This window comes from Schistocerca americana, chromosome 3, assembly GCF_021461395.2.
Source record: "Schistocerca americana isolate TAMUIC-IGC-003095 chromosome 3, iqSchAmer2.1, whole genome shotgun sequence".
Lineage (NCBI taxonomy): Eukaryota > Metazoa > Arthropoda > Insecta > Orthoptera > Acrididae > Schistocerca > Schistocerca americana.
Genome location: NC_060121.1, coordinates 289,364,963 through 289,384,681, shown reverse-complemented (window position 1 = coordinate 289,384,681; position 19,719 = coordinate 289,364,963).

Here is a 19,719-nt window from a genome sequence, read left to right as displayed (position 1 = left end):
AGTGAAAACACCAGTATTAGCTTTTGGAACAATTTTTTCCTTCCCGAGGAAGAAAAGAGAGATAGATTGGGGGAAGTTAGAACTCAGGATGATGGTGGCTCACCTGTCACAACGGAACTCAACACTATAATTTGTTACCACTAGTATTGCCTTCTAGGGTCTTTATTGTCATGTCACACTAATAATATATATAACATCCCTATGGAGCTCACTGTGTACACAATGTACCTTCATTTATTACCACTAGTTCTAGCACCTAGGGTCATTATGCTGATGTCACACTAGTAGTCCATACAACATCCCTGTAGCGTCCACTGTGTGCAGTAGCTCAGTCCACAACAATCAATTTCACTGCAATTCAGCTACGTACTGACCACCTATTACTCGTTGTGCACATCAGATATGTGATGGTACCATGTTATTGCTCGTTTCCATCTAAGGCTGAGAGTTATAATACACGTAGACCACAAATATGTCATTGATCGTATGTCTATAAGCAGAGAGCCTGTTCTATCTATTGGTCTATCTAAACTAACATTAAATAAAAACAAACAACAGTTATGTACAGATTTTAAATTTTTGCAAACTGTCTCTCCAGATCCGTCCGTAAGTCTCTTTCACAACTACAACACAGTTCAATAAATAAATTATTCGTTTTATTTAGTCATTGTATGATGACAGAAGAAAATATTAGACCATTATTTACAACAAATATATAAAATCCTACACAGTTACACACAATCTCAAATTTCTAATTAGTACATAGTCCTAAGCCCGTGTTTGAAATTTAGACAGGAGCTTCTGCAGAAAAACTGTGCAGGTCTTCCACTGTCCCTTTGAATGCTCTGAGGAAACATTCAATTGTTGTATGACGCAATGTTTGCTGCTCTTTGCCGGAGTCATATTGTAGAGAGGACTTCCATCCCCACTTGTGCAGCCGGCCGAAGTGGCCGAGCGGTTAAAGGCGCTACAGTCTGGAACCGCACGACCGCGACGGTCGCAGGTTCGAATCCTGCCTCGGGCATGGATGTGTGTGATGTCCATAGGTTAGTTAGGTTTAAGTAGTTCTAAGTTCTAGGGGACTTATGACCACAGCAGTTGAGTCCCATAGTGCTCAGAGCCATTTGAACCAACCCACTTGTGCAGCAGTGTTCCAACATCTCTGCCGGTCAGTTCTGATCCGCAGTATGAAGAAGACCTGCTGACCGCTCCCAGACAGTTGTATTTGGTTGATGATACAGAATGGAAGTTTGCTCCTGCCATTAGCTGTTCCAAGCATCTTGCTTGTTGAAATGACAATTCTGTAGACTGATTGCTCACCTGAGCCGCTGAGGTCCTGATAACGAAAATTCTGAACGAACTGGTAATTTTGGGCTGTGTTTTGTTCTTTTGCACACGTTCAGCAATCAATGTTATCCTCCTATAGATACTGGTGGAGTGTCATCAACCACCCACAGCCAGTGCGTGCTTGTGGGGTGAATACACCTCAGGATGAGGAGCATTGCTGTGTGTCAACTATTTCAGTGTGAGCACTGTTTAGCCAGGGGAAACAGGAGCATTCTGCGACTGGGTACGACAGAGCTGAAGCTGTTGCTCTAAACACTGTTGCAATGGCACCCCATATGGTTGCTGTTAACGTCTGGAGTATACTATTTCGAGATTTGATTTTATCTGCCACATTCCAGAGATGGCTTTCATATGCCAGTGACCTGTCTATGGTCACAGCTAGGTATTTCAGAGCGTTTCAGTACTGGAGAATTTGATACCTAAACGTGATGTTAGGTTTATAGTCTCCTTATCTATTCCATACGTGGAAAGTTGATACAATGGTCTTTTGAGGATTCGGTCAGAGACAATTGTTTGAAGTATTCGTCCAACAAGTTTAAGTCTGATGTTGGTGTTACTTCAGCACCTGTAAAAAAAATTCCTGACATTTGTTTCTGGAAGGTTTTGTGCATATAAATTAAAAAGGAATGGGGTGAAAAAAAGCCTTATGGAATTTCATCTTTTATTTCCTTAAAATAGATCACTCCATTGTACTGATTTCTCCTGTAAAGTTTCCATTTCACCTCTAATCTGCCGATGGAGTCAGATGTTCATTTTAAAGACAATACAGTGTAGGTGCTGTGGAACGAAGTACACCTTTTCACAAAGTAATTTCTATAGAATAGAACATACTCGTAGTTTATTTGTGGATATTAGTTTAGGATTACATTCTGTTTCAGCACACCACGTGAATTGACTAAAGCCATAATATAAAGTCAATACATTTCACTTGAAAAGCGAAACCAACGGTAAGTTCATTCCGTTAAGTTCTCTGAGAACACCTGGAAGTACCTATGGTTCAGCATGTAGCCAATTTAATTGGTTAGCTTCCGAAACGAAATGTCACTGATGAATTTAAGCAGGAGTCTGCTATGCTATACTGCATCATAGGCGATACTTAGGTCTATGAAGACCCTCACGTTCTGCTTCCCAGATCCATTTTCGATATAACCTGTTGGTTCTTGCATCCTCATCGTGCTATAAATCCGGTTTCTTCTATAGAGACATGTTCCTTAATGGCTGAGCATATTCTGTTACGGATGAGCCTCTCAAGAGCTGGACGTGACACTGAGGAGAGAGCAATTCCCCTAGTTTTCTTGAAGACAGGTGGCATATGCGCTGTCTCTAACAATTTTTAAGAATAAGGCGTTCTGTCATTAGACAGTATCAAGGCAGCAGTGCATTAGAAATGTTGGGTCTTGTCCATAGGAATCAAGGGAGAGAATTTGTCTGATGACTGTTATCCTCTTCCTACAACACAACTGCACACATGTGTTAACAGGGTTCTTTATTAACATAAACATCTAGCTACTTAACTTTAAGGGTTCATGTGTTGTGATGCAAGCTCTGCTGGTGGTGAACAAGCTATGCGATGAATGACAGATGTCAAACTAGAATGCGAATTAGTGCGTCAGTGACTGAGCTAGTGACTGAGCGATTGCGCTAGTGACTGGGACTGAGACAGACTGAGACTGAGTCCTCCGGTCCACGGCGGCGATCTAAACACTTGCGTTCGAGAGGGCGTTGGCGGCCTGTTGCTTGCGAGTCTGTCTTTGGCCTCTCTCCTGATAGGCGGCATTTTCGGTTACGGCTGACATTATAAAGAAGTACTACAAAGCGATTTGAAAATGGCGTACATGTCTTCTCCTTGAGTCAGAGTAACTGCCGCGCATGTTCGAAACTGCGATCGTAGCGCTGCTGCAGATAGAAAAAGAAACGGAATTTACTTTGTGGATGACCCTCGTATGTAACTTCTCCTCTGTGTGAACATTCGTTGTTGACTTGAAGGTGAAGATCATGTAACTGGCAATAGCATCTAAAATTATGTTAGATTCTTTTATGGTTATGGTATTGCTGTATTCGGCCAACCATGAATTTCTCTCCCGCTCTAACATATTCATCCCATAGTAGCACTTGGACCATACAGCCTCTGTTATTTGCATGTATTCCAATCTCTGTATTCCACAATAGAGTTTACTCTCTACAGCTGTCTCTAGTATCATGGAAATTAGGTGATTATTCTCTGATGTCTTAACACATGTCCCATCATCCTGTCCGTTCTTCTTGCAAAGTTTTTTACATCTTCGTCGATTCTGCAGAAAACCTCCTCATTTCTTACCCTATCAGTACACCTAAATTTCAACGTCTTCTGTAGCACCAATTCTCAAATGCTGCGATTCTCTTCTGTTCCGATTTTCCCACAGACCATGATTCACTGCCATACAGTGCTGTGCTCCAAGCGTACTTTGTCAGAAATTTCTCCCTCAAATTAAAGCCTATGTTGATACCAGTAGAACTGTCTTGGCCTGTCATAGCCGACTTTTTATGTCCTCCTTGCTTCGTCCAAAATACATTATTTTCTTCCATGGTAGCAGAATTTTTTAACTGTGATTTCTTCATCACCTCTCCCTATTCTCATTTCTGTTATTTCTTATTACTTTTATATTTTTCGGTTTACCCTCGATCCATATTCTGTAGTGATTAGGTTGCTCATTCTATTAAACATATCTTGTAATTCTTTTCCACTTTCACTGAGGTTAACAATGTCATCAGCAAATTTTGTCATTGATATCCTTTCATCCTCAATTTTAGTCACACTCTTGAACCTTTCTTTTATTCCCCAACTTCATCCCTGTCTTACACTGTTTTTAATCCGAGCCCTTAGTTCTTGCTCTTCCAATCAGTTCATAGTACTACGTATATAGTATATATCGTGTAACATAATTAAATGCGAAAAGTGACATAGACGAAAGCACATTATAATAATAGCAAAAATGTTCCATTAAACATGGGTCGGTAGGAGAACCATTTGTGAGATTACTGCTAATGAATGGTTAGGAGCCGCCACTGACTTAAGTGCGAAACCATGTCACAGTTAGTACAACTCATACTGATATTGATAATGGACATCGGTTTCGAGTGGAACGAGTACCCGTTATGTGGTGAACATCTGCATAACATTCGATAAATATCGGACTGGTGGTTCATGGTGTAACACTCTCAATTCCCGTCAATATAACTTCTTTCATTGCCAGTACTCCTTGAGATATGTTCATGCAGATTACTGTCTTTGACACAGCTTTGCGACTCTACAGAAGTAGCTATGGTCGGCATAAGAGTCTGCTAATTTACTTGTTATTTTACACTTTTTCAACCCAGACCCTATTTGCACAATATTATCTAACAAGAAGTAAACCTTTCGCCATATACAGTTCCGTAATAACGAACAGAAATTTTTCATGTTGGAAATTAGAATTACGAGTAGCAGTAGTTCTGCTATAGCATAATGCGTTCGCTGCGAACATTGCTTCCTACTACACAGCTTCAGACAAAATTAGCAATTCCTCTTGGAATGCTCTGCAATTGCTTACTCGCACTTCTGGAGTTGGAACTTGTTCTAGGAACTTGTCTTCGTGGAACGTCCCTACAGCAGACTTCTCTTTAGCTTAGGGTCACTGTTTATGTCTTAATCTGTCCCTCGTAAATTGCACTGTGTTATAGTTCAAAATAAAACTGTTAAATCTAATACAGAACTGGTATAGTTACGGCAATGGACAGACCTGCGGCGTTTGTTGTCCTAACCTTACCCTACGCTAATAGAGCCGACATCAATCATTGTCACACTAGGCTTACCCATACCTCCGCGGAGCGTGTTATTCCCATAATACAAATAGATAACGATAAGCTTTATACAGCAAATGTCAACAAACAAGTTTGATGTTCTTGAACTTCGTTCCGTACGACACTTTTCGAAACTCTAAGTATCTTACAAACATTACATTTATTTACAATCTCTGTGAGAAAAGAATTGGAAACGTTCACTGGCCAAAAGTAGGAAAGAGAAAATGTTAGTAGGCTCGAGACTCAACCAGCATGTAACTTCTGCTAATGCGGTGAGCTGATGCGCTATACAGCTCGTTACACAGAGTACTCTAGAATGTCCTGAGAGAGATGTGTGTTTTGTATACATGAATCATCGTGGACTGGAGCGCTTAGCTAAATTTTAGAAGGTTTTAAATGACTACGCGTTAACTGAGTACCCAGTTAGCAAAAAATGATTCAAATGGTTCTGAGCACTATGGGACTTAACATCTGAGGTCATCAGTCCTCTAGAACTTAGAACTACTTAAACCTAACTAACCTAAGGACATCACACACATCAATGCCCGAGGCAGGATTCGAACCTGCGACCGTAGCGGTCTCGCAGTTCCAGACTGAAGCGCCTAGAACCGCTCGGCCACAGCGACCGGCCCCAGTTAGCAAATCCTGTCGATACTGATTCAGTCGAGTTTGTTGGCAATCAACAAAACGTACCTGAGACTCTTCGCAGGTCTAATGTCATTCCGCCGTTTTAGTAATAAGGTTGTTTAGAAAGATATCAGAACGATTCTCAAAAACATACGGTACCTGTCAGTTAAGTACTCGGATATGCCGATGATACAGTGCTACTATTTGGGTCACAAGAAGAATTAGGCAAAATGGCTGACATTCTGCAAGCAACAGCGAGGAAAATTGGACATCAAATCAGTCGTGACAAGACGGAACACTTGGTTCTACACCGTAGACATAATGAAACTCAAGAACCACATCCACCTTTACAGACAACTCAAGGTTCTTATCTACAAGTCGGTTCTGGGTGCAGTATTCACAGATGAACCATCCAGTAAAATGGAAATACAGGCAAGACTACAGGCGGATAATCGCTGTTACCACGGCCTTAATGCTCTCCTCAAAACCAGAGGTTTGTCAAGACATTTCAGAATAAACATCTACAAAACACTCCTACAGCCAGTAGTACTATATGGATGTGCCACCTGGAGTACAACCAAGCAAGATATGAACAAGACTGATGATATTTAAATGGAAAGTCCTTCGCAAGATTTTTGGACCGGTTTACGTTATTGAGAGTGAAAAATGGAGGATTCGTCACAATACAGAGTTGTATGATATTTAGAAGGAGCAGGACATCGTGGCTGTAATGACGACTCCAGTGGGAAAGGCATGTTGTTCGAATGCAGGACAACCAATGGCCGAAAACTGTACTCAACACTACGCCAACCGGTAGAAGGACGGTAGGAAGACCTAGAACTCGATGGAGTGACTGCGTATCCAAAGACCTTCAGAGAGTGGGACTGCTGGAAGAATGGCAGAAAGGAGCTGAAGACACGCTGAAGTGGAGGCAATCTCTCAAAGCAGCGCGCGGTCCTATGGCCTGATGGCGTTAAGTAAGTTACCTGACAGTTAAGCTATTGAGCATGTATGTTATGGGATAATGAAAATTAATACCAAAGTAAAATTTTAACATTACAGTAGTGACTGACGAATTAAAAAATTCAGGAACTTATACGTTATAAGCTAATTAAGAAAAGGCTTTTCCGAATAAACTTACTATTGGTTTCGCATTTCAAGTGAAATGTATTGACACTGATATAATGGCTTCAGTCAATTCTCGATGAAGGACTTCAGAAAAATTGGTGCACTGAAACAGAATATAATCCGAAAATAATAGCCACAAGTAAACTACGAGCAGTTTCTATTCTGTCGAATTCAGTGTGTGAAAAGGTGTTGTACTTCATTCCATGGCACCCTCCTAGTGTTGTTTTTAAAACGAACATCTGATTTCATCGATGGATTACAGGTGAAATGGGCACTCTACAGGGAAAATCAGTACAATGGAGTGATATGTTTTAAGGAACCTGTCATTGATTAAAGAAATAATTTTTAAGTAGCGTTAGCAATTTCATGTAACCAACTTTCTCTTCCGAATGAGAAAATATTTTGTTGACGCCAGCCTACATAGGGAGAATGATCATCATAATAAAATAAGGGAAATCAGAGTTCGCACGGATAGATATTGCTGTTCGTTTTTTCCGCGATATTGGAATAATAGTGTCATTGTGAAGGTGGTTCGATGAACCCTCAGCCAGGCACTTAAATGTGATTTGGATAGTGTCCATGTAGGTGTAGATGTAGATCACACGATGATAAATCCAGTATCACGAAATGCATCTATGAAATGTGAAAAGATTCTGTTATTGAATAGACGGAAAGCAGTAATGTAGAGCTACCATGTAATGCCACATCATAGGAGGAATTTACTGAAGCTGGCCTATTATGACACGTGCGACAGTATCCCATGTCACAACACTATGATCGTCTAGTCAGTAGAATATGTGCCTTTGTAAAAATTGTTGAGCAAAATGTGCTGTTGTTTCATCTTTCGATACTTCAACTCTCATATTTTATGTTTGTCGCAGTATTTGTATGTGTGGCCAGAGATGTGATTTTTTTAAGCATACATTGATCGCGTCTGCTAGTGTTGGCTTAGGGATAACTGAAAGTGTTCGTCAAAAATCTCCTTGGAGTAAGATCAGAGCTCCTGTCATCACATCAGTGTTTCCTCGCGAGGCTTGCAGTAATCTGTCCATGGTTTCGAGTGATTTTTTTGTGTGCCACGGTGCATTTGTCCCATAAGATAATTTTAGCCTGCTTCAAAAGTTCCCCCCATCCAGATGCTCTTGAGATTTTACATACCGGTAATTGTCTTTCAACGTTAGCTATAAGGCGTAATGGGCAGTTCGTCCATCTTCAACAGGTGTGGCGGCTGGTCACGGCGGAGGTTGGAGACCTCCATCGGGCATGGGTGTGTGTGTTTGTCCTTAGGATAATTTAGGTTAAGTAGTGTGTAAGCTTAGGGACTGATGACCTTAGCAGTTAAGTCCCATAAGATTTCACACACATTTTTTTAACAAGTGTGGATGCAATGCTGAACGATGCCATTCCAAGTGCGATGTGTTGTGTAGTACGTATTTCTGCCAGCAATAAATTTATTGGAGACGTTTTACCGTTACCGACTGGTGCGTTCAAGTAAATAATTCCACCAATGTTGTTGTTGATCCCCTCCACGATGACGTTGTAAATTTCCTTTTTATTGTCATTGAGGAGTGGTCTGTTATGAGCAATGCATTGAAGTAGTTCGTTTATGTTGTAACTTTTTTCTCTGATTTTCGAAGTTTAGCACACTGATAGTATCTTTTCGTGGTGCTTGCATCCCACGTTGTACCAAGGTCTGGATGTTTATTGCTAAACATTTATCTTGTAGGCGAATGAGTGTTTCATTAATGATGTCGTCGTTGAATTCGATGGTCAGTTCAGGATTAATCTGTTGGATTCGGTACAGTCCCAGAGTTGTTTTGGATTCGCTGAGTTACATGTTGTCAGAATCACGGCGAATGAACCATTTGTTCAGCTGGGGCTGTGAGTGAGGCTTCTTGCAGTGTTGATTCCCAGCGGTTGTCATTTCATAGTTGTCCTAAACATTGGCATACTTCTCTGTACTTCTGGCATGAGTAACCAACAGTCTTTGTGAAACTTGTTGGTCACCGTATTTCGTGTAGCAATATCCGGAGATAGGAACATTCGGCGTTGTTTGGATGTACGGCGTACACTCGGTCTAGTGCGCCAGTTTTTATGATTCCTATATGATCATCTGCTGGAATCCCTTTTTTGGTCGTTGAAAGGTTTTTCTTGGGCGACACGTATAATAGGTAGGGAGTCGACATACAGTAATGGTTTCGCGAATTGATCTGTTTGGCACAGTTGGTAAACAACTGTTAATGTTGTGTTCTAGGGTGGTTCGTTTGCAATTTTTGTGGAGGTGCTTTTGTGGAGTAAACTCTCTATCCATTCTCCAAATGCACTGCTAGATGCTGGACAATTGGTTCGCGTTCGTGTATGGGAAAAGCGAAAATCTGCCACGCTGTTTCGTGACTATTGATGTATCTTCCCATTTGGTTCATCAGGATCTTGTTTTGTTGTTGGCTGTCTTTGGCTATTTGAATTACTGACATATCACTGCCTTTGTTTACATACTTACAGACTGACGTATTTGATGGATTTCAGTGAATTGCAGTATTCCACATGTCTGTGTGCTTGGAACATTTTGGAAAGTAGTGTGTTGTGTGGCACTACCCATTGATTATCTGTTTACAGCTCGTCGCTGCCTTGAATTCGTATTTTTGCTGTGAAGCCAACGTTGTTGGGTGATCATCTACTGTATCTGGGATAGCAATCAACACCGGTTTGCGTGTCGTCCAAAAATGGTTTTGGGTATTTTTTCTTGTACATTTTCCATCACTCGTACATGGCGAGTAGGGGTTTAATGGCCCGACTGGTCCGTGAATCATGTTTTTCACTATTGTGTCGTACAGTTCCGGATCTTCTTGTGGATGATTTTGTTAGTACCCGTGGGATGAATTCTGTGTGTAGCCGTATGAGATTGTGTGAGGGAGACAGTCCTCATTTTTGTCATTCGATTGTGTACATTTAGCATCTAGTGGTTCCAAATAAGTGGTACTTTGTGACGACTTCAATAAATCTCATTGGCTTTTGTCGGAAAACTCGGGCTTTTAGTCGTGTCGATGCATGGAGGCTTGTCCGTATTCTAGTTGTTCTTTAATTTGTGGCCACGACGAATTGCATGTAAATGTTATTAAGAGATCTGGTCGTCCATATTTTCTTATGTAGGTCATGGCATCTTGAGTGTATTCGTCCATGTATCTCGGACTTCCTATGTATGATGACGGTAAGATTATCAGTGTTCAATGTCGTCAACGTTTCCTGTTTCCGTTCCGCTTCCGTTTTTGAATACATGTCTACCAGGAACTGTTGTAATAAACAGCGAGTGTTGAGGATGTGATCGAAAGTTTTATTGTCTCTGATCATTTAGCGGTAAGCATAGAACTCCTTGCAATTGACTTGTTTGTTTGTTTCTACGCCTGTTTCAGGTTGGATTTGTTTCACGATAAAAAGACATCCGTCCCCTTTGTGCAGAAATATTAATGGATGTTAGAGGGCATCGTATGAACTGGTGTGTCTCTGCAAGGCTTGTAGTCCTTCTCTTCTTTGTTGTACAATTATGTCACGGCTTATGTTTTCACTGTCCACAATTCCACAACTACAGTGGCGACTTGGTCTATCTGAGGTGCATTAAATCGACGTTCGTGTTCTCCAGATGGTCTTTTGTCGGCTCGAATTATAACTTTATAGTCGTCAGAAATCGTTCGGTCCAGTGCTGTTTTGATTATGTGAATCAGTTGATCGCATTTATGTAAGACCCTCCGTACATCTTAACTGCTTCTCGTCTCATTCCACTGATATTTGGCCATCAATTGTTCAAATGTGTGTGAAATCTTATGGGACTTAACTGCTAAGGTCATCAGTCCCTAAGCTTACACACTACTTAACCTAAATTATCCTAAGGACAAACACACACACCCATGCCCGAGGGAGGACTCGAAACTCCGCCGGGACCAGCCACACAGTCCATGACTGCAGCGCCTTAGACCATTTGTGCATCGTTGATAAATTTCGGTTTCTTCATTTTCGATGAAATATACTTGCAGAAATTTACGGTCTTCGTTGGGTAGTGGTAGTAATGATCCCATGGTGTGACAGATTTGTCCTTGGATGGAAAAACACATAATCGATTTCATCTCTGTTAGTGTAGATCGAAGTGATACCGAAAGAAGTCATTTGGAAGGAGCCGTTATACGCTTTTATATTTTGAAGAAAGTGTTTTGATTCTCGAATTTCCCTGCTCATGTAACGTAAAAATTCCTGCGGAGGTGTTTCCAGTGGTGATAATCGAATTTTTCCATTCATGTAACAGAATCTTGCTGTTTCTCTACTGAATGTTTTAGATTTGTAAAATAGACGTTATGCATTTTTACGACTACGACATGTTTGTGTTTATTATATTCTTTCGTCGGATCGTAGTGGAATGCTTCATTTGTTAAACGTGCTTCGCGTTCTTCGTCTGTTTCGTTTTCTCGCTGTACTTTTTGTTTTCTCCGTTTTACTTCAGGCCTGGCAACATCTCTTTTGCGTTTGGGCATTCAGCTTTTTATTAAAAAATGCACTAAGTGCACTTTACACATTTTATTTTCGATTTATATTTAGTCACTCTGTCACTCTGACAACTCACACTTCACTGTCTGTTTTTATTCACTCCCTGCACTACATTTTCGGTTCCTCCGTTTGTCATTGATAAGAAACGGATGGGTGTTTACCAAAAGTGGCGAATTCCAGAACGTATCTAAAGGCTTCGAGGGGTCCACAATGTTCCAGAACATCCACAAAAATCGAGAGTCTTCTGAAATGTCCACAATGATTTCTGATGTTCCGGGGTGTTCCCGAGCATTCTAGAAAGTTTTCTAATGTTCCATACTATTCACGAACATTCCAGAACATCCCGGGTCATCGTGGGACATTCTGTAACGTTCTGGATTGTTGTGGAATGCTCTCGAATACTCTCGAAAATTCTGGAATGTTCTAGAATACTCTCGAGTGCTGCGTAAGGTTCTAGTAATTTCTAGAGGGCGAAATTTCCCAGTCCTTAAATCTTCAAAAGCACGTCTTTCAAGTAAAAACTGGAAACTTCTTCATGAACAGGGGATAAAGGGCTACGATACCATAAAACTCCCTTGATCGTACCCGGACTCGCTTCCGCTCTTTAGCTGCACCCACATTGTACACTTACTTTTATTTTATATAAATTGATTGTAAGTTACTTTCATATAAGAAAAAAATTGTAAATTATTTAGATTTTATTAGTTAGATTTAGCTATCAATATTAACGTTAGTATTTGTACTTTCCATTACTTGCTGTCTGCACGATAACGGTGCTCATCGTAACCCATCTCTTGGTGCTCGTTCGGAGGTCTCTTATAGGCTTGGTTCGTAGTTGTGTGGTGGCGCTTCCCCCGGAGGCTTCGTGTTTCCGTGTCCAGTGATAGCGCGCCGCCGGCCTCTGTGTCTTCTTCTAGCGGCCGCTGCTGAACTCCTCATTTCCAGCTTCCGTGGTTGGGTCGATTGCCTCCTTTGTGGTATCTAAATGGCTCTGAGCACTATGGGTCTGAGGTCATCAGTCCCCTAGAACTTAGACCTACTTAAACCTAACTAACCTAAGAACACCACACACATCCATGCCCAAGGCAGGATTCAAACCTGCGACCGTAGCTGTCACGCGGTTCCAGATTGAAGCGCCTAAAATAACGAAATCCTACCTTCAAGTAGAACTTGGTTGTATCTTTAAACTGTGCAAAGGAAATTTTTGTCCTAATTACAGTCTGGCGTCTATGACTCCTCAAAGATGATATCCTAAATATGAGCATGTATGTCGCCCCCAGTTCAGCTAAAATGTAATGTTCAGACACATAATCAACGTAGACATTTCCATTAAATCAGCAAGGTACAATACATCGATGTCCGTCATGCGCTGTAACCAGAATATGAGCTCAAAAATCAGGAGTCAATCATTCTGAAATGGATAAGGATGGTTTATTCCCATCAGCGTCAGGAAAAATTAAAGGAGGTAAGATTTGGGTATAAAATCTTGTCGACGAAGATGTCGTTAGAGAAGGAGAACAACCTCGGGTGGGTGACGGAAATCGGTAGTGTGTTTTGCAAGGGAAACATCTCGGCATTTAAGAGAAATGATAATACCTTAAATCTGGATGAGCAGACGGGGATCTGATACCTCTACTTCCTACTTGCGTGTCCAGCGCCCTAACACGTCTCTCTCGATCTCGTAAAAAGTGACAATAGAGTAAAAAATGTAACTAGAGGTATGCACTGACCTCCTATTGCCAGGAGTAGTGCAGCAACTTGAAGTGGCACGGACTCAACAAAAAAATGGTTCAAATGGCTCTGAGCACTATGGGACTTAACTTCTGAGGTCATCAGTCCCCTAAAACTTAGAACTACCTAAACCTAACTAACCTTAGGACATCACACACATCCATGCCCGAGGCAGGATTCGACCCTGTCCCCGTGGCGGTCGCGCGGTTCCAGACTGCAGCGCCTAGAACCGCTCGGCCACTCCGTCCGGCACGGACTCAACAACTCGTTGGAAATCCCCTGCAGAAATATTAAGCCATGCTGTCTCTATAGCCGCCATAATTGCAAAAGTGTTACCGGTGCGGGATTTTGTGCAAGAACTGACTTCTCGATTATATCCCATAAATGTTCGATGCGATTCGTGTCGGGCGATCTGGGAAGCCAAATCATTGGCTCATTGGCTCGAATTGCGCAGAATGTTCGTCAGACCAATCGGGAATAATTGTGGCCCGGTGATACTGTGCATTGTGCTTTGTCAGTGCTAACAGACAAGTAACACTGCGTGAAACAACCGCAGAAATGAGTGTGGGACGCACGACGAACGAAGCCGTTAGGACTGTGCGGCGAAATTTTGCGTTAGTGGGCTATGGCAGCAGACGACCGAAGCGAGTGCCTTTGCCAACAGCACGGCATCGCTTGCAGCCCCACTCCTGGGCATGAAGCGATGGACGCAGGTTGTCAACAAGGCACTGAGCAAGCTGGTGGTGGCTCCATAATGGTGTGGCCTGTGTCTACATGGAACTGACTGGGTGCTCTGGTCCTACTGAACAGTAATGGTCATGTTCAGCTACTTGGAGACCGTTTACAGTCATTAAAAGACGGAATTTTTATGGATGACAGTGCGCAATGTCACCGGTTCACGATTGTTTGCGACAGACCACCCGACAAGAATAGCATCGAACATATATGGGACGTCATCGAGAGGTCAGTTTGTGCACAAAATCCTGGATCGGCAACACTTTCACCATTATGGACGGCTATAGAGCCATCATGGCTCAGTTTTTCTATGTGGGACTTCGAAAGACTTGCTGAATCCATGCCACGTCGAGCTGATGAACTGACGCGATATTAGGACGTATCCTATTATGTTTGTCACCTCAGTGTATATTACACAGCTAAAACTACACCATTACTGTGCTAAATGGTTCATATATCGAGCAAAGAACATGGAAAACAATCACCTGAAAATTCTCGAAAGTGTTTTGTAATTAGAACTCGAAACTAAATTTTGGATGATAAAATAATCACAATAATTCCATCAAATTAAAAAAAATACTGATGACGTTAGAGCACTTAGGTCAGTTAAGCGAAATTGATAACAGCAAACATAAATTATGGATGACACGCGTTTATAATTCACTAATAGAAATTAATGAACACCAGAAAGGAAATTAGCAGGCATTACGAAATTGTTCAAAGTATAACGAATTAACGACATCGATTCAAATGACAGCCCTGTGACAGGGAAACGACAGCTCCTTGTAACGTTTCGGTAACTGGTAACTCTACATTGGAAAGCTATCCGTACCTGGAACTCCTATACGCTCTCTCCTGTCACTAGATGAAAGTACAAAGTAGCGACTTTACTGCGCGGTGGCGCGCCATTTACGACAGGAGACATCAGCACACAAATTAAGGCATTTGCTCCAGTAATTGTGTCCTTAACTGCAGAGGATATCGTTTCCAACATTTCTCCTTCCGATATAGTAACTGTAAGGTACGGCTCAGTACTAGTTAGATGTGGAAGTGGCAGCTGCCCATATGACCCCACAGTACGACTGCAGACAGTGACGTATATGGTATTTTACGAGACATTTTCTTGGGTGCGCCGTTGAAATGAAACGTTTACGGTCGACATGTATTGGAATTAGCGTCAGAAGTTCCTTTGTCGCCCATAATTAAGCAGGAAACGTCTCTTCAGTTCCGGACTATACCGTTGTCTTGGCCGTCTCGTCGCCTCGTATGGCGCATACCGAAACAAGCAGCACGATCGCCTTGGCGCTACCGTCTCAGATATACTGAAGCTGTAAAAAGTGTTCAGTTAATGAACAGAAAGTAGCCTCGAAAGCGATTTATCACAGACTTAAACTTACATTTGGTAGTAGGTATACTCTTTTAAGAAAAAAGAAAGAGATCAAAAGATTGTAGCAACTCGGAAACGAAAACTGACAGTCCACGATAAACGTTACGTGTTAAAACAGAAAGTCTCCTATGCACTGACGTAAAGCAGTGTCTAACCGTCAGTTCGTGATCAACTCCGCCCAACGCTCTTGAACCAGGACTTCCATTGTTTCTATTATGAATCAAGTAGGAACACAAGACGGTTCCTTACTGTTTTCAACTAATTCCTTCCATTATTCCTTCAGTAACTGAACCATTGCTCAGTGTACAGGGTCATTCAACTGAACTGTTCACCTTAGGTGTTTCCGGAACCGTTTTCACTCAGATAAATTGTGAGAAAGTTTTCACTAAACGACGTATGTCGCATTTCAAAGCTACATTAAATATACTGATATATTTGCTTCACTTTTTCAGATGGAACTATAGTAATTTCTGCCACTATAATCGTAGATCTGAAGAGACTAAAACAACTAAGTTTCACTCCTGAAACTCTAATTATTGGTTTCAGAGTAATTACGGCATTTAGAATCTCGTGATTTCTTACCCAAATAAAGAAACGTGTCACTTCGGGTGAGGAGGAAACCGAGAGTTGCACTGCCGCGATACCTGCATAATATTAGCACAGAGTTTCTGTACTTTTCATTCTACCTTCGTCTTTGACATATGTCAAATACTGCTTAATTTGGAAAAAAGAAGTATCCTTTACAAACCAAAAGAAACCAACCATACTACTTCATTACGGAGAGTGCAGGACGAACACGAAGAGAAGAGTTGAGTTGTGTAGCCAGAGACGTAACACATTCTAAGGATATGAAATGGAATTGTCGTAGGTAAAGCAGGTGGCAGACTTCGGTATATTGATAGAAAACTGGGGAAATGGCATCAGTCTACAAAGGGGATTGCTAGCAAATCGTACTTACGACCCATCCAAGAACATTGCTCAAGTTTGTGGAGCCATACCGTACAGGACTAATAGGGAGTATTGAACGTATACAGAGAAGGGTAGCCCCAATGGTCATAAATTTATTTGGAAGAGGAGGGGAAGATTAATGTTTAATGTCCGATCGACAACGATGTCATTAGAGACAGAGCGCAAGCTCGGATTAGGGAAGGATGGGGTAGGAAATCGGCTGTGCCCTCTCAAAGAAAACAAACCATCCCGGCACTTGACTCAAGCGATGTAGGGAAGTCACGGACAGTCCGGAACCGCGCGACTGCTACGCTCGCAAGTTCGAATCCTGCCTCGGGCATGGATGTGTGTGATGTCCTTAGGTTAGTTAGGTTTAAGTAGTTCTAAGTTCTAGGGGACTGATGACCACAGTAGTTAAGTCCCATAGTGCTCAGAGCCATTTGAACCATTTGAAGTCACGGAAAACCTAAATGTGGATGGCCAGACGCGGGCTTGAAACCTCGTCCTCCCGAAAGCACATATTTCCTGTATCCGTGAGAGAGTGTCACAGGGACACTGAAGAAACTGAACTAGTAGACTTTAACTATACCGAGAAAACCTACCTACAATGTTGCAAGAACCGGCTTTAAATTATGATTCTAGGAATGTAATATAAACCTCTACATATCGCTTCCGTAGGGGTAGCGAGGATAATATTAGATTAATTGCAGCACACAAGGAGGCATTTAAATAATCATTCTTCTCTCGCTCCATACGTGAATGGAATGAGAAAAACCTTGAAGAACTGATCCAATGGGACATACCCTCTGCCATCCACTCCACAGTAGTTTTGCTGATCATGTATGCAGATGCAGACGCACTCTGCAACGAGCGAAGTGAACGAAATAGATGTTCTGGCGGGTGTTGATGATAATCCACTTCCTAGGTCTACAGAAACTTCGAGTGCCTCTGGAATACGCGAGCTCAACTTTTTTCGCATTTTGTGTGCGAACAACTTCCATCCGTGCCACGTGTTACCTCACCTGCAGATTAAGCAGTGAAACTGCAGAACACGCATGAAATTCAGTCGTTTCGGTTCTGAAAGGACACCAGAGCGATATGACCTTTCTTGAAAGAGTAGTCTTTATCAATGAGCCTCCCTTTGCAAACCATCGAATGGAAAGCTTGATGTAAGAAGTATGCATTGTGGGTCCCTGAGAACCTCCACTGGTTATGGCAGCCTGAGAGTGAGGTGGCAAAGTGCGAATGTTTCGCGATGGACCAGTAGAGATTTCATGATGAGCCCCTCACTTCATTGGAGAAACCTTAACGGGTAAAAGATAGCCGCAATTTCCGACCGAAGTGCCACTGGCTCCCCTGGAGTAGGTATCACTTGGAACTTACGTGCTACTAGCGCGAAGGGTGCCCGGTCCACTATTCGCTTGTGACTCGGAGAGCTCTCACTCAGCTCTTCCATTGTCGTTGGGCGGAACGAGAAGGCGTCGTCAGTTGGTCGTCACATTCACGTGATTCGACGTCACTGGACTGTTTCCTCTGGGTTAAACTCAAACCTGAAATACTGACGACCTAAGAGGTTTCAAAGGACCACACTGATGCAGCATGTGCAATGATATCGAAGGAACCTCGGAATCTGTGCAGAAGTCCTTACACTAGCGACTCATTATAAACATGTACTGAAGTGGACGCCGGCATTTTGAGCACTTGATGATATAAGTGGAATTTTGAGGAAATGCTTCTGATCAAATTCGCTTTTTTATTTTCTTTTTGTCCCTGTTGTTGATGTAACTTTGAAATTTAACTGTACATTTTAACAAACTTACTACGCGAAGTTATTATTTAACAGTTTTTATACCTCACTTCCCTGCTTTACAGATCAGTTCAGTTTTCGACGTTCGCCTTTCTTTCAGTGTTCTGGCTGGGACAAGGACAGCACTGTTACCGTGGTTAATTGGTTAATCATCTTTAGACACTAAGTACTTTGCCTTCCAGTTGGTGTGTCGGTCCAAACATGTAACCAAGTGTGGTTAGTATCAGTTTTCAATTAAACTCTTCTCTGCTATTTGGGTTTTGTAAAGAGACTCTCTTAACTATGTTAGGCTGGAGCATTTCATCAGTATGACTCGACAGTTCCGTACAGCAACATCAAATACCGCGTAAGAAAGCAGTAAGTTTCATGTTTAAAACAGACAAATCCTAAGTTCCAAATATTGTAATTGCTCTGAAACTAGTAGTGACCGTTGAATATGTCTCTCAGAACTACGATAATAGCAGCACTATAGTTCTGTTTGAAAAAGAGAAGTTGGTACCGACTCCTTGCACTTAATATAGCTGTGAAAAGAATCTGTGCGTCATTTAGTGAGTGCTTTTTTAACTTTATCTTCAACGGTTCAGGAAACATCTGTGAACGGCTTAGCTGCATCAGACTGTATAAATACTCTTGGTGCTAATGGCATTTAAAGAACTCCTCTATTTTTTCCGTGTCATTCATTGCGACCAGTGTTTTTCCTTTCCTTTCTAGCGATAACATTTCAATCGTATTGTTGGGTTATCAATCAAGCAACATTCAGATAATTAGGAAAGGTTTCTTACGCATCGTCTTTGCCAGTAAACTGTGGGGTGCAAATTTGATACTTGGTGCTAGGAAGGTCAGATACTGTTACGTATGGCTAAGTTTGGCACCAAATGTCGTATCTTCCATACAGAAAATTTTTGTGATTTTATAAAATTGACAATAAGACATGTTTTGTTTTAGAATAACTGATACATATAGGTTCGGTTTATGCTTGAAGCGTTCAGCTGATTCACTTGTTTGGATATCAGGCTGAATACTGCAAGCTAATCAAAACATGATGCAGAGCACATACAATCCTGAAAGAGGGACAATAAGGATTTGGTATGAAAATGCGGTGTGTCAGACGGTGAAACATTAATGATGGTAAGTACATAGTACATGTAGTGGAAACACTGCAAATAAGCATTAACAGTAAGCATGCCATAATCCTTACATACGATTGACAGACTGAGAGAAACAACTATTTGCCAGCTGCTGAAGTACGAAGACTCACCTTGACGTTCTGCCTGGTGAACGCTAGAAACACATGTTATATCGCATTATTTAAGTTGTTACTACAGATACGCTAAGTTGTAAGGTGTCAGGCAAATCCAACACCTTCCATGAAAACCCTGAGATGATAGCAAATCCGGCAGTATGTCACATAGCTCTGCATAAATCCTGACATTAAATTAACCACAGTAATACGATCAATGAGTGAGCAAATGGAATACCACAGACTAACACAAGAACGCCTAAATGCATGTCATACCTTCCCACCATGAAACAGACGCTGTTCCGAGGGGAGAAACGAGAACAGAAGCCGAGAGCAGAATCGTGTAGGCTAGGAGGCCCTATGATAAGGGACGGACACCCATGTCTCCAGCTGACCGCCAAAGCCACCCCCCAGCCC